At 40.7% G+C, this 14,369-nt stretch overlaps 1 protein-coding gene across 2 annotated transcripts in view; it reads left to right on the top strand.

The window, feature by feature from the left end:
* Window positions 1–9,002: 9,002 nt before the first annotated feature.
* FAM3C (FAM3 metabolism regulating signaling molecule C) overlaps window positions 9,003–14,369 on the top strand; it is a 37,898-nt gene continuing 32,531 nt past the window's right edge. Inside the window, exon 1 of one of the 2 annotated variants that reach the window (XM_058191042.1) lies at window positions 9,003–9,274. The gene's annotated coding sequence lies outside the window, so the exon portion shown is untranslated. The remainder of the gene's footprint in view (window positions 9,275–14,369) is intronic. The other variant, XM_058191040.1, reaches the window with a different exon arrangement.

The following is a 14,369-nucleotide window of genomic DNA, read 5'->3' on the forward strand; positions in this document are numbered from 1 at the left end:
CTTTGACTGTCACTCAGTGATGGAACAGGCTGCCACCAAGAGGTCTCTTCTCTTGGAGACTGTCAATCAGTGATTGATATTCTGTAACATACCTTCCAACTTTTTATGTTCTAAGTTCCAAGGGTGGGATTCTACCGGTTAAGCAGTTCAGAGACCGGTTGTTAGAAGAAATATTTTGTTTTTTTCCACTTTATAGGGTTAATTCTGTATGGAATTACAACATTCTGGTTGTTAAGAATGCTGCAACAGGCATAAATACGACTGAGTAGTCCCTATGCATGTAGCCATGCCCACCCGGTCACATGACCAGCTAACCATACCCACCTGGTCACGTGACCACCAAGCCATGCCCCCAAATAAGCCATGCCCACAGAACCAGTTATTAAAAAAATTGAATCCCACCTCTGGTTCTAACATAGATATCCTTTTAGGGAAAGTGGCCTTTTTATGTCTATCAAAAGGGGAAAGTCCTTTTATTGAGGACAAATTCAGAAAACTAGTCCAACACGGCTTCCACCAAACTGGTGGAAAGGACAAAGTATGCCAGCATGTATTTGCTCTCTGTACCCATCCTTAACTTCTGCTTTGACTCATCAGGCAAGACCAATGACATCAGAATGACTTATGGGAGAATAAATTAAGGTGCAATAATTGGCAAGTTTTCTTGCTAGCATTGAGCAGATATCCAATATTTAGTCTCAGTGATGTGGGATGGGGCTGGAGTTTTGACAGATGGCCAGAATGATGGGTTTATTCATTTGTTAGCATTAGATCCATGGGGACTTTTTTCTCCTGCTGAACAAAGTAGCCCTTACCTACCTGTAGTTCGCCTGAAGCACCTGATCCATAGGAATGGAGTCCCCATAAAACAGTGGGCTGCTCTTCTTGTCACGTCTTCCTCCATAGATCAAGGGTTGCAACTGATCCTTAAGGTGGGTTGTCAGGCAGGTCACTCAAGAAGCCAGCATTGGTTAAAGTAGGACCTTACTTCCGCAGCTCTGCTTCCAGCCTGTAATCTGTTGACTGGGTGTGCAAAAATTTGGGCTATGGAATTATATGAGATACATACCTCCTGGTTCTGATGACCACCAGTCAGTATGCCACAGGATGTGTCAGATTATGGAGTGTGGTTCTGGCTGCTGTGGGAGAATCTTCTTTCTTCATCCACCGCAGAACATGGCATGCAGTTGGCAGGACGATTTGCCTGCCATCACTCACTGTTTGCCGTGTCAACCTGGAAAGTGACCATATGATGCACTGTCCTTTCACTGATCCCTATCTAACCAGACTTCTAGTCATTGCCATCACAGGTAACAAAAGCGAGGAAATAGCAGGTTTCTATCAGAAGATGGAACGGTACTTCCAGAAGTTGAGTTGATTCTAACTATGGGTTGTGAGGGAGAAAAACTGCATCCTCTGGGCATTTTGTGTAAGATTTAGCAAGAAATCTTCCAGCTGAAGGTAGGGCAAATATGGGTGTGCTCAGATTCGTGGGACACAATACTGAAAATTATTGATTTAGAAGCAGAAAATGAGAAAGATAAGCCTAATTCCATCACAGCACACATGCATTTACTCCCCTGAAAGCTCCATGTGGTGGCAATCTTACAAACCATATTTTATCTGAATGCTAAAACTGGGCAGCCAAATGAATAAATTAAAAAACTAATCTCATTTTAAAACTGTGATTTCTTTGCTGGTCACAAGGGGGCAGAGGAGGATTTTTCAAACCACCACAATCCACTTCCAACAGTGAGAGTGGAAGGGAAAAAAACCTCTCAAATTACACCTGCTTCTTCTTCTTGTCATGAGTCTTCATAGTGTGTGCTTTGAAACTAGTAATTAAACTTTCCAATTTAGGTCAGCTCTTTTCGCTCTAATTAAATACAAGGAAGGGAATTAATTTGAGTGCTTATTTGAAATAGCTGCATCGCTATTAAGTTATTATATGAATGAAATGTTCCGTCCCTGTATTCTTTTAAAATAAACCAGGAACAAGGTGGCAAAGCCTGATTCTATTTTGTATTAACAAGACTAATAACAGTTTAAAAAAATATGCATTTGACTGTTGTGGGTGTTATGAATAAAGCTTTTTGGTCTTTCTCTTCATTCTTGAATTCTTTTCCTAAAAAAATATCTTCCTGTAATTTCATTTTTATGTGAAGTTAGATACACAGCAATAGAACTTACTGTATTTTTTGGAGTATAAGGCACACTCCCCCCCCCCAAAGAGGGTGGAAATGTTGGTGTGTCTTATCTACCACAAACAGCCATTTTTGGCCTTTCAACACCCCGCCCTGTGTGTCCCATTTTTGCAAAAAAACAGGCCTGGGTTTTTTTCCACAAAAATGGGGCACAGAAGGTTTGGGAGGTCTGCAGAGTGCTTCTGGGGGTTGGGGAGGGCAAAAACGCGATGGGGGGGGGGGTTTGGGAGGCCAAAAACGCCCCAATTTTTCACAAAAATGGGGGCATTTTGCCCTCCCCAGCCCCAGGAACACTCTGCAGGCTCCCAAACCCTCTGTATACCGTTTTTGCAAAAAAACGGGCCCATTTTCCAAAAAACGGGATGTGCAGAAGGTTTGGGAGGCCTGCAGAGTGCTCCTGGAGCTTGGTGAGGGCAAATATTTTTTTGTTGTTGACCTCTTCGAAATCTTGGTGCATCTTGTACTCTGGTGTCTTATAGTCTGAAAAATACAGTAGACTTATATACTGCTTCACAGTGCTTTACAGCCCTCTCTAAGGGGTTTACAAAATCAGCATATTGCTCCCAACAATCTGGGTCCTCATTTTACCCACCTCAGAAAGGTGGAAGGCTGAGTCTGGTGAAATTCGAACTGCCAAATTGCAGGCAGCTGGCAGTACTGCATTCTAAGTTTCATAAGGATATTTAAAAAAACATTGTGTGTGAATGTGTGTGTGTGTGCAAACACGAACACATCTTTCAATCAATTTTTGATTGCTGGCAATTGTCAGACTGGTTCCTGCAGTTTCTTAGCAATGACTTGCCAAAGAAAATGGCCAAAGTGTTTTGCCAATGCCCAATACTTAGGGCAGAGAGAAGATAACTGGCCCATGATCACCAAGCTGGACCTCAGGGTAAGACAGGTCTAGAGATCAGACTCATGGTTTCTAGGCAAGTGCCTTAACCAGTACAGTACAAGTAGTCCTTCACTTACAAAAGTTCATTTAGTGACCATTCACTAAATGTTATGATGGCACTGAAAAAGTGACTTATGTTTTTTACACTTACAACTGCTGCAGTATCCTTATAGTCAGGTGATCAAAATTCAAATGCTTGGCAAATGGCCCATATTTATGACAGTTGCAGTGTCCCTGGGTCATGTCATCACATTTTGTAACCTTCTGACTAGCAAAGTCAACAGGCAACAACCGTATTACTAACTTAACAAATGCAATGATTGACTTAAAACTGTGGCAAGAGAGATAATAAAATAGGTTAAAACTCATCTGATAAATGTCTTGCTTAGCAACAGAAATTTTGGGCTCAATTGTAGTCATAGATTGAGGACTACCTATACACCAAACTGACCCCTCATTGCAAGAACTAGGAAGGCCATTAAGAATTCTAGTGACTACTAAGCTTAAGGGCATATGTACTTACAGTAGAAATCAAGGTTCAGGGTTAGGAGTCGACTGCCAGCAGTTTGATCCTCACCAGCTCAAGGTTGACTCAGCCTTCCATCTCTCCAAGATTGGTAAAATGAAGACCTTATATGATTGGGGGCAATATGCTAACTCTGTAAATCGCTGAGAGAGGGCTGTAAAGCATTGTGGAGCTTTATGTAAGTCCGTGTGCTATTGCTATTCACCTTTTTCTTGCCCATTTGATGCAACTGATTGAATGCTTCATATTTCTAGATGGGATGAACAATCTTTAATCAATTATTTGTCTCATTTCAAGCTTCTGACCTTGCTTGAACCTACATAGCTCTCAGTTTCATACATGTGAGGCCAAGCTAATTAAAACAAAGATTATCAATATTACAGAAGGCCTGACAACAATATACTCTTTGGAAATGCCCTCCATTCCTTAAAATAAATAACATCCCAATTCTTTCCTTTTTCAAGCAGACATTCTGAAATCAGCTCATTCTTCATCCTTTCAAATTCTGCTTTTCCGTTTAAGCGTGCTCTGCCATCTTTTCCAGTCTGATTTTCCTTAAATATTTTTTTTTTCAATTTCATGTCTTTCCCCACCTAAAATATATTTTTGTTATTTATTTTGTAAATAAAGCATTTGTTATGCTATGACATCCATGACATCACCCTGAGATTGTAGACACATTGCAAACTATATCTAACACCTTTGTTCACATTTTCATAATGTTAAGCAAAGCAAGCAGTAATAATGTGTTGGCCAAACAAAGCTATCTTTTAATAACAGTCAAAAGATAATGATAATACAATTTTTGTCATGTGGCTGATCAATCACATTACTACAAGGCCAGGATGGCAGAATGGAGCATTTAGAAAACTTTCTTAAGACTAACGAAAGTATACGCCTTCCTCATCACCAATACTCAAGATTTTCCCAATATTCTTTGTGGCCAACAGCCCAATCCTAACCAAATTGATGGATAAATTAAGCCCATTACTTTTTTAATAAAATTGGCTTCCAGTAGGTTTGGAAGTTCATGTTTTTTTAGCTTCATGTCTTAATTTTGAAATGGAGTTGCCTCTAAAGACCACCCAGAAGCTTCAGCTGATGTAAAATTTCTCCTGGTAGACACCAACCCCCCACTGGAGATTTGCTTGTCCCCACATAGTCTCCATTCTGGAACAAGCTGAAGTGAGCTTATCTGGCCAGGTTTTGGGGTCTGACACCAAATGTGTTATACTGTAGCTGAGTTTTAGTTGCTCTATGCTTAAAGTATTTTGTGTTTCTCTATTTTATGGGCTGCCTCTAAAAGTCCTCCAATAATAAATTCTATTTTATTATAGAAAATCTGTTAGACTTCAGATCTCATCCACTCCACCAAGGACTGCTCAGGAATTATGTCTATAGTCCCACAATAGCTATGCAGTCAATAGTCCTCCAGTCTTGATTTAAAGGTTTAAGATTACAAGAACATGGCATCACTTCCAACATCTAAATCTCTCTTGGCAGTAACCGCAGATCTGGGGCATAATTCTTTGGTTTATGATTACATCTTCCTTAATGTTTCTGAGGTTTCAAATACATTTTGTTTCACAAGTTGAAAATGTGTGGACTTCCAGAATTCTCCAACCAGCATAACTACATTGTTTTGAGTTCTGTTTAATGTTTCTTACAAAGAATAGTACCAGGTTTTACAAAAAAAGTACCAGTCCTTTTTTTGGGCTGTTTCTCAGATTGAGGATTAAACATTGTATTTAACTAATGATTAGGACCCCATTTACAGGAACAAGTTAATTGTATTAATAACTTAATTTCCCTCTCTGTCAAATTTACTCAGTCACCTCTGTTTCTTTGATACTTCAGTTTAACCATGTTAAGTCTGCAATTTTCAGAGAAAATTAATACCCTGACTTTACAATACTTTACATTCTTACAAAATGCTGGCCCACACCTACAATTTATGGACTGACAAGCGATAATCTCTATATTCCTATTACACAAATATTCCGCAATCACTACTTAAGAGTTTCGCATGCCAACGTATTTTAGAAAGAGGAAGAGAAAGAACAGATATTCAAACTGTTCCCAGGCCCAGAGCACTGGTATTCCGAACAGAATGCAGAAGTTGTCAAGTGGTGACATTTCTTTAATGGTCTATTGTAAATTGTATCCACAAATACTTTGGAGTAAACGGTTTTCAGATCCATAAGAAAACTCTTGCAGAGTCGATACTAGGAATTCCAAGTATTGAGCACCTCTTTCTGGTTATTTCAGGCAGAGGGGGAAAAATAAGGAAACTGACAGTGATAGGTAATGGGAGAAAAGGGAAGGAACTGAAAGATTGTGGGGAGATGGGGCAATGAAAAATTCAATGCTCAGACAGTAGACATTAATATATATGCACATATATTGCACTGGAATATTGGTGGTAGCAGCTGAGCAGCGCACAGTGGGGCGAGCATTGATACTCAACAGGTTTGTCCTGTTTGCCATGCAAAATTTTCAGCTCTTCAAAGTAGACCAAATCATTACTTTTCTGTTACTAGGTCTTTATTGTATAATAAATCATGCAAATCTCCATGCTCTTCCCCCCCACCTTCTCTCTTTGTGAGAACTAGGGAGGGTCTTGTCTGAGATATTTTCCAAAATTACTGTTCAATCGCAGACTCAGGTTTCTTTTACTTAAGTATTGTCTTGGTAGCAGCTTTTCCTTCTATTCCTCAAGATTGTTGCCTTTGTGCATCATGAAGAATCTTTCAAGGATTCTGGAGGGATGTCTACAGTATGATCCAAAAAGTAAAAAAAGTGACTGCAATGATATGATTGAAGCTCTGCCTGGTTATTACACCTAAAACCAGGTGATGCACTGTAATAGCCATCAAAGTGACTTTGTGGATTACACCCTGCAGACCCTCCTGGATTCCTGCAAATTTTGTATTGTCAAAACTGTAGAACAGCAAATATTTTCTGGGCCTTGTTTCTGCTGAACTGCAGTTCACAGAATAGATTGGCAAAATTTCTACAACATGTTTCATGCATTGAAAAGGAAGCACATTTTCTGTTCCATGCACACCCTTAATTAAACTAGGGAAGGAACAAGAAGATCATGGGTGCTTAACCAGAAGTACCAAAGGTTTTTTTTCAAGAGGCAACTGCTTCTCATTTAAGAAGCTTCTTCAGAGCTGATAAACCAGAAAGTCCAGTTACGTCTTGAAAAAGCACCTTTGGGACAACCATGACCTGGATGACTGAGAATTTCCATAGACATTTAATCAGGAGTAAATGAAAGAATGTTTGAGCATGAAGACATATGCTGGTGCTTGAAGGCACACTTTACTCAGAATTTATGAGTATGACACAGTGTATTCAAAATTGTAAAAAAAACACCACCACTATTTTGGCTTTCAATAAACCAGATTTTTTTTTTACAAATTATGCACATTCATTTTTGTACATAATTTTTTAAGTAAGTAGTAGGTTAAGAATTATCTAAAATTCTACAATGGCCTGCTAGTGTTATGCTATACCATTTCTAGTGTTCCCATTATGTTTACATTGAGAATAGATTCAGACTTTTGTTCTGTACTGTGAAAAAAAATGTAGGTATTTTGGGCTAAGCTACTTTGAAAGTTGTCCATGGGGTCGCGATGGGTTGGACATGACTTCGCAACTAACAACAATAACTTTGAAAGTTCTGTGCTGTTTCAAACAACTTAACTGGCATATTGTCGTTCCAGGATTTTTAAACATTAAGTCATGTCCCTTCTATTTGTTTAGGATGAAGGCAGGATGAAGCAGAAGGCGATGTTGGAAAAAGGAAGAGCTATTCTACTCTTTATGGAGCCAAGGTTAAGTTCCTCTACTCTGCTTTAAGTCAAAACAGAACACACTTCACAGAGTTAAGTAGCCACACATTTTAACACAGCTACTCTAATTGCTAGAAATACATGCTTTAAAATTATTTTGTTGGCTCTGTAGTTAAGCAGAAAGCTCTTGATTCTTTCCCTTACTGCCATAAAGTCTATCAAAACAATATTTAATCTGCTAGGTTTTTAAATTAGCTTTACTAATAGTGTTATGCATTATTATTTTATTAAATTTAATAGAGCCACCCATCCCAGTGGATTCTTGGCAGCTTACAAGATGCCTATTTATTACTTTTGTAGGAAAAAGTTGGAAATGTCTTTCAGATTCTATTAGACGTCCATGTTCCTCCTCCACTTGGCTAAATGAATCTTTGGATAAAATATCCCCTTCCACCCTTCCCGGGCTTCCATCTCACTTGTGAACAATTGAGTTCATTCTGAACAAGGCTACCGATTTGCCATATGGTGAAGCTCCACTTAGCGAGTCAAGACGCGGCTGAATTGTGGCGCCCTTGCTGCTCTCCGAACTTGGTTGTTTGCTTGCAGAGCCAATTAGTTCGGGGGTCTCCAACCTTGGCAACTTTAAGCCTGGCGGACTTCAACTCCCAGAATTCCCCAGCCAGCTTTGCTTTGCTGGCTGGGGAATTCTGGGAGTTAAAAGTCCGCCAGGCTTAAAGTTGCCAAGGTTGGAGACCCCTGAACTAGGTAACATCATCAATCCACAGGAGTGCGGCGTTTGCTTCCTGACATGCGGGCTCCCTGGCGAAGCTATCTAGTCGGGTAATGAACTGTCTTGCAACCAACCAACCAACCAACCAACCAAACACCAAGGAGCTAACTCCGAGCTACAGATGTTCTTTTCTATTGGAACTTCATCGAAATCGAGCTCCAGCAATATTCAGCCTCTCCAAATACATATTTGAATATAACGATACAAATACAAAATGCACCCGATGTTAACATCACCACCCAGCAGCGTTATTGCAAGCCTTCTTCGCTCCTGCATGGTGTGTTTTGCACATTTATGGCTAAATAAATGTGCAAAATAAATATTGATCATCAATTGTGTTGTAAATGTTGTACCTTGATGAACGTATCTTTTCTTTTATGTACACTGAGAGCATATGCACCAAGTCAAATTCCTTGTGTGTCCAATCACACTTGGCCAATAAAAAAAAAATTCTATTCTATTCTATTAAAGCACACAAAAGGCAGCCGCTTCGGCGGGGCAGAATGAAAAGGAAACGCGCTGCTTACGCGTGGCACATTTCTGATCTTTGTGACGGAATACTCTCCCCCGCTGAGTTGGCAAGCGCAGCTCCGGAGCTCCGACGAGGCCTGCTTATCAACCCCGCCTCCAGCACACAGAAGCTTCCCCCCCTCCCGCCCCCCCTTCGCCAATACTTCAGAGGCTGCAAAAAAGGCGAACTTCGGCACTGGCTCCACGCGCCCCGCCCCCCCCCGTCCACAAAAAACGCAGGACCTCCTCCTCCGCCTCCTCGAACTCAGCCAGGTCCTCCAGCGCTAGAGGGCGGCGCACTTTCCCCGCCTAGACTTGGGGAGCAGCAGCAGCGGCAGCGGCAGCAGAGGGAGCTGCCCGGAGCACACGGGATCCCGTTGTGCCATTTTTTTTTCTTCTTCTTTCCCCCTGTTTCCTGACGCTTCCTGCTCGGCCACCGCGTGGGTTCGGCCGGGGAGCCTCCAAAGCGCAGGCGCCGACGGGGCGGGGAAAAGGGAAGACGGTCTGAGGACGAGGCACTCGCCGCGCTGGGCTTTCCCGAGATCGCAGGTCAGGCAGCCAGAGCGCGCGGCTCGGGATGGGGATGGGATGGGATGGGATGGCGCGAGCGAGCGAGCGAGCCTTGCCTCCAGCCCCTGCCCCGCGGAGGTCCCTTCTTCCCACGTCCCCTTTCCCTTCGCTGCCTCTTGCAAGCGAGCAGTTTCCTCTCCGTCCCCGGTAGTCCTGCCTTCTTTGCCCCCCACCCCGGCTTGCCTTGGGTGCCTGTGTCCGTCTCCACGGATTTGCACCAGCGCCTTTCTCCCCCCCCCCCACCTTGCGCCGTTTCCCTGAGCTGTCCCCGAGTTTCTGGTCCCACTGCCTTCCTCTCTCGGTCTCTTAGCAAAACTCCCGGTGAAGGACATTGCTCGGTTCAGAAAAACAGCCTGAATCTCTCAGGCTGCCTCTGGGCTTAGGATAAATACTCGGCTTGAAACCAGCCGGGTAGCGCCTTTCACCCTTCGGCCTTAAACGAGATCTCTGTCGTCTCTGCAATAGGGTAGCGCTCTAATGTCAAATGTTTCCTGGCTGCTACCAGCGCAGGCTTGTGTTCAGCGGTGTGTGTCCCTGGCCTGCTTCATACTCCACTGTACACGGTGTAGTTAAAGGGAAGTACAAGTTTCTGAGGCTTTGCAGCAAGAGGCATGAAGTGGAGTGCAGGGTTGTGTATTTAAGGATGTGTGGAGGGCAATTCCTCCATCTGGAAGTAGCCTCATCTTGCTCTTGGGCATCTGGAATAAGAAATTGGGAATTTTAGCGGAAAGGATGCTGTTTCTAGCCATTTTGAGCACTGACATTTCTCCTATAAAATGACATATATTTTTTTTTGGCCAGGCACTTGATAGGGTGGATTTTTAAAGACTTAACTTGTTTCCCAGGCACTGAAGACTATAATGTATGCTGCCACAAGATTAGTATTGTTGCATACTCAGACAGATTAGCAGGCTCTAATTATCTTTTTGCTCCTATTGCTCTTTGATTCATGAAAGTGAATTTTCAATTCTCTGTGTGGGTAAATCCTTGTGGTGAAGAAGTAATTTTGTGACCAGTCCTCACATTTATGACCTTCACAGGTCTGTAAAGCTAAAGAAAGCTGAAGTAATGTAATTGTAAAAATCCCGTTTTAAGCACTGCACAAAGGGTCATGCAACATATGTAGCTGCCAATGTAATATTATTTCAGTTAGTTTTTTATTTACAACCACAATTGGGACCAGAATTTTGCATTGCTAATATAAGGTGCTTAAGAGAGTCATACCCCCACACCCCACCCCGATTTTATGAGCTTTTTTACCACAGTTGTTAAACAAAACATTGCAGTTGCTAAGAGAATCATGCAGTCATTAAGCAAATTGGCTTTCCCCATCGACTTTGCTTGTTGGACGCTAGTAGAAAGTTCACAGATAGTGATCACATGACTCTGGGATGCTTGAGCTGTCAGAAATACATGCCGGTTGCAGTCATGTGAGACTGACCGTAAGTCACTTTTTTCACTCCCATTGCAGCTGTGAATGATTGCTAAACACATGGTTGTAAGCTAAGTAATACCTGTGTACAGTGTAACTTCTGTATCTCACTTTTCCCCATCATTGTATTGTTTCTTTCTTATCTTTCACCAGACTTCAGCTCCTGTTGAGATAGGTTATCTGATACTCCCGAAACCATAAAGATTGCCTTATAACAAGTTAGACTTTGGTTTACCTAACCTTTACTCTTAATGCTTACTAGTAGTGGCTGCTCTTGCTGTCAGGCAGAAATTTTTCCAGCCTAAAGTGTGGAACTGAATGCTTGACACTTAACTGCAGCCTTGTTAAAGGTCACAAGGTTGGGGAGGTATATATTCCATGGTTTTATTTTTTTTTTATTTTCTTAAACTGTGCCAGCCATTTATATTTGTCCTGCCCCTTTCTTCTTTTGTGCCACAAGGTATTTGAAATGTTTCAGTATTGGGGAGAGAGATGTCTCTTCCTTTAAGAAATTGTCTCTTGGGCAATTCTGCATATATTGCTAATACTTTGTCTACAGCCATTAAAATTTATAGACCTGTTAAGGTCATAGGGCCAGATTAGATGGATGACAGATTCTTAAACCATGAGTAATCGGCAAGCCCTTTTACTTGGTTATGAAGAAATTGGGTAATAATCTGGCCTAACTTCTAGCTTTATAACCTTCTTTTATGACCCTTTAAATTTTGGTGCATGGCGCCAAAAAGAAGCAATGTGATTTCATCTTGTTTTTCAGCACCATCTCTCTGCATTGCAAGCTGCCCCCCAAATACCTTCCCCATAATGAACACACTGTTCATTAAAGTACATATCTGAATTGTAGATACTGTCCTGATGGATGGAAGGGAATAGGGCCTGTCAGATCACAGGGGAGAAGATGTTTTACAAGGTAGGGGTTTGCAACAAAAAAAATATGCTTCTGAAAACCCGCAAAACGGCACTATTTAAGGGAAGGAACACACCCTATCTGCTCTGATAGAGCAGATATAATCGCAAGTTATGGAGTTTTGTTATTCTGAATTCCCTCATCATCCCAATTATTTATTTCTTCAAATTACTTCTTTTAAATTTCTCTCTACCTTTTTAATGAAGTCTCTAGCCTGTCAGATGCTCTCAATGTAGATATATATAGTGAAGGAAAAACTAGTGTTCTTTAGGCCTGCATCTATTTTTCCTGTGCCTTTCCTGTTTTCAAATTATAACATCTGGAAAAAAAATGACATGAATTCCATTTAATTTACATTTGGCATTTGGAAAAAGGTATATCTCTTTCACCATGCCATTGCATTAGCATTTTAGAATTTTTCAGAGATGCTCCCACAGGTTTTTTGATGAGAGGACTACTCTTTTCATTTTTCACGCTTGATGAAAATGTCACTTTTTAAATAAATAACATAATAATAACAAATAATGTATCAGTTGACATGTATTTTTATAATATATGTAAATATTAAGTCACTGAAACAATCAATTGCAGATTGATTCAGAATCTTTATACTAATCTACAGTGTGTATACTGCGTGGATCTTTTTGTGTCTTGGAACTCTTACAATGTGTAATGTGATGGCCATGATTGTCCCAAAGGTGGTTTTTCAAGAGGCAGCTGGTCTTTTTGATTTTTCTTTGAAGAGGTTTTGCTTCTCATCGAAGAAGCTTCTTCAGCTCTGAAGGCCAAGGTAAACTATCTTCTGAAGGGCACTGCTACATATGAGACTCTGAAGAGAGACCCCACGAACAGTTGCAAGAAAAAGATAACTGAAAATTGAAATCACTTCTACCAACAGCATAGTACACAAAATTGTCTACTACAACGTCCTACCTGTCAATGACTACTTCAGCTTCAACCTCAACAATACATGGGCAAACAATAGATATAAACTCAAAATAAAAATCCAGACTCGATTGCAGAAAATATGACTTCAGTAACAGAGTGGTCAACACCTGGAATGCTCTACCTGACTCCATTGTTACATCCTCTAACCTCCACAGCTTCAACCTTAAACTGTTTCCCATGGACCTCACCCCATTCCTAAGAGGTTCCTAAAGGGGCCATGCATAAGCGCACCATTGTGCCTACCGTCCCTGTCCTACTGTCCCCATTTATTTGTACTCATTCCTTGTTCAGTTCCATGTTTATATTTATACCTGTTAACTAGTATATGTTCAACAAACTAAATAAAATAAATAAATAAATAAAGTATTGGAACAGGTCACAGAATTTATAAAGAAGGCACAACTAACCCAGCACAATAAGAGCAAAGAATGACAAAAAGGCATTTTTTCTACCCTGTAGCTTAGACAGGAAAAACACACAAAACAGAAAAACTGACCCAGATGGACTGTGACATGTCTCAGAAAACTGACCAATGGATGAGAAATCTGCGTGACAGAAAGCTTACCCAAACAGAAAATAATATTTTTGCCGAAGGACTGAATTCTGCAGTAACACCAGAATAGCTACCAACTGTAGGTCTCACAGCCACAGAATCAGCCATCAGGAACAATAAGTGGCAGAACTAGAAGCAGAACAATTATGGATTTTGCAGGTGCCAAAACACCCCCTTCCAGCCTCACAATTCAAAAAAGGAGAGCAGTGACATCCCTAGGAGGAGACCCAAACATCAACATCCTGCCAGCTGATAAAGGAAGATGCATAGTCATCCTGAACACAGATGACTACAAGGTCAAGATGAACGACATTCTGAAGGACACTGTTACATATGCGATTCTGAAGAGAGACCCCACCAGCAGTTACAAGAAAAAGTCATTGAAACGTCTTCAAAGAAAGTCAGAAAGTCCAATTGCCTCTTGAAAAAGCACCTTTGGGAAAACCATGACTAAGAATCTCCATGAACAGCCAGCCATGATTCTTTCTGTTCCTTATTCTATAGGTATTCTTTTGTCATTTCTATTGTGAAATTAAACATATAACCCTGTACAGGAAGTTTTGGAACAAAAAAAACTTGTATTGCTTTTTTAGCTCTTGTTCTGCAGTGGACCTATGAACAATTGTATGATTGCAGGCATGTAAATTCATATTTGGCACTTAAGCAACAAGCAACTGAACAATGTTCTTTCACTGAAACTTCTTGACATTAAAGACAGAAGGTTATGTGAAAGTATTTGGAAGAAAGGAGGATAGAGCAGATTTGTACAAGTAACACCTTGAACATTTCATGTAGGTTCATTTCTTGCTAGCTGAAGAAAATATGTTAAATAGAATAATTGCTTAATTTATACAGATTTTTTCCATATTTGCCATCACATTTTTGAGAGTAGCCACCATGCAGTTTGGATGAGTATATTCAAGTCTTGACTACAAGATTTTCTTTGAAGAAGGTGCTTTTTTAAAATAATTTTTTCATTGCTCTAATATTGATTAGTGCATGATTGCGCATGACCTTGAGTTGAAGTAGAGAAAGAGAGAAGCATTTCTCAGTTGAAGAATACCAGCATAGACAGTGAGTCTATACAGGAAAATACAATACAATACCTGGAAGACATCAGATTGAAGAATGTTGCTTGACCAGTGGTGGCGATTCTCAGAATTGCTTCTATGTCTAAATAAAGCCATAATCATTAGAGTAATAGGAAGTTTTAAAA

The sequence above is a fragment of the Ahaetulla prasina genome, chromosome 7 (assembly GCF_028640845.1).
Source record: "Ahaetulla prasina isolate Xishuangbanna chromosome 7, ASM2864084v1, whole genome shotgun sequence".
Classification (NCBI taxonomy): Eukaryota; Metazoa; Chordata; class Lepidosauria; order Squamata; family Colubridae; genus Ahaetulla; species Ahaetulla prasina.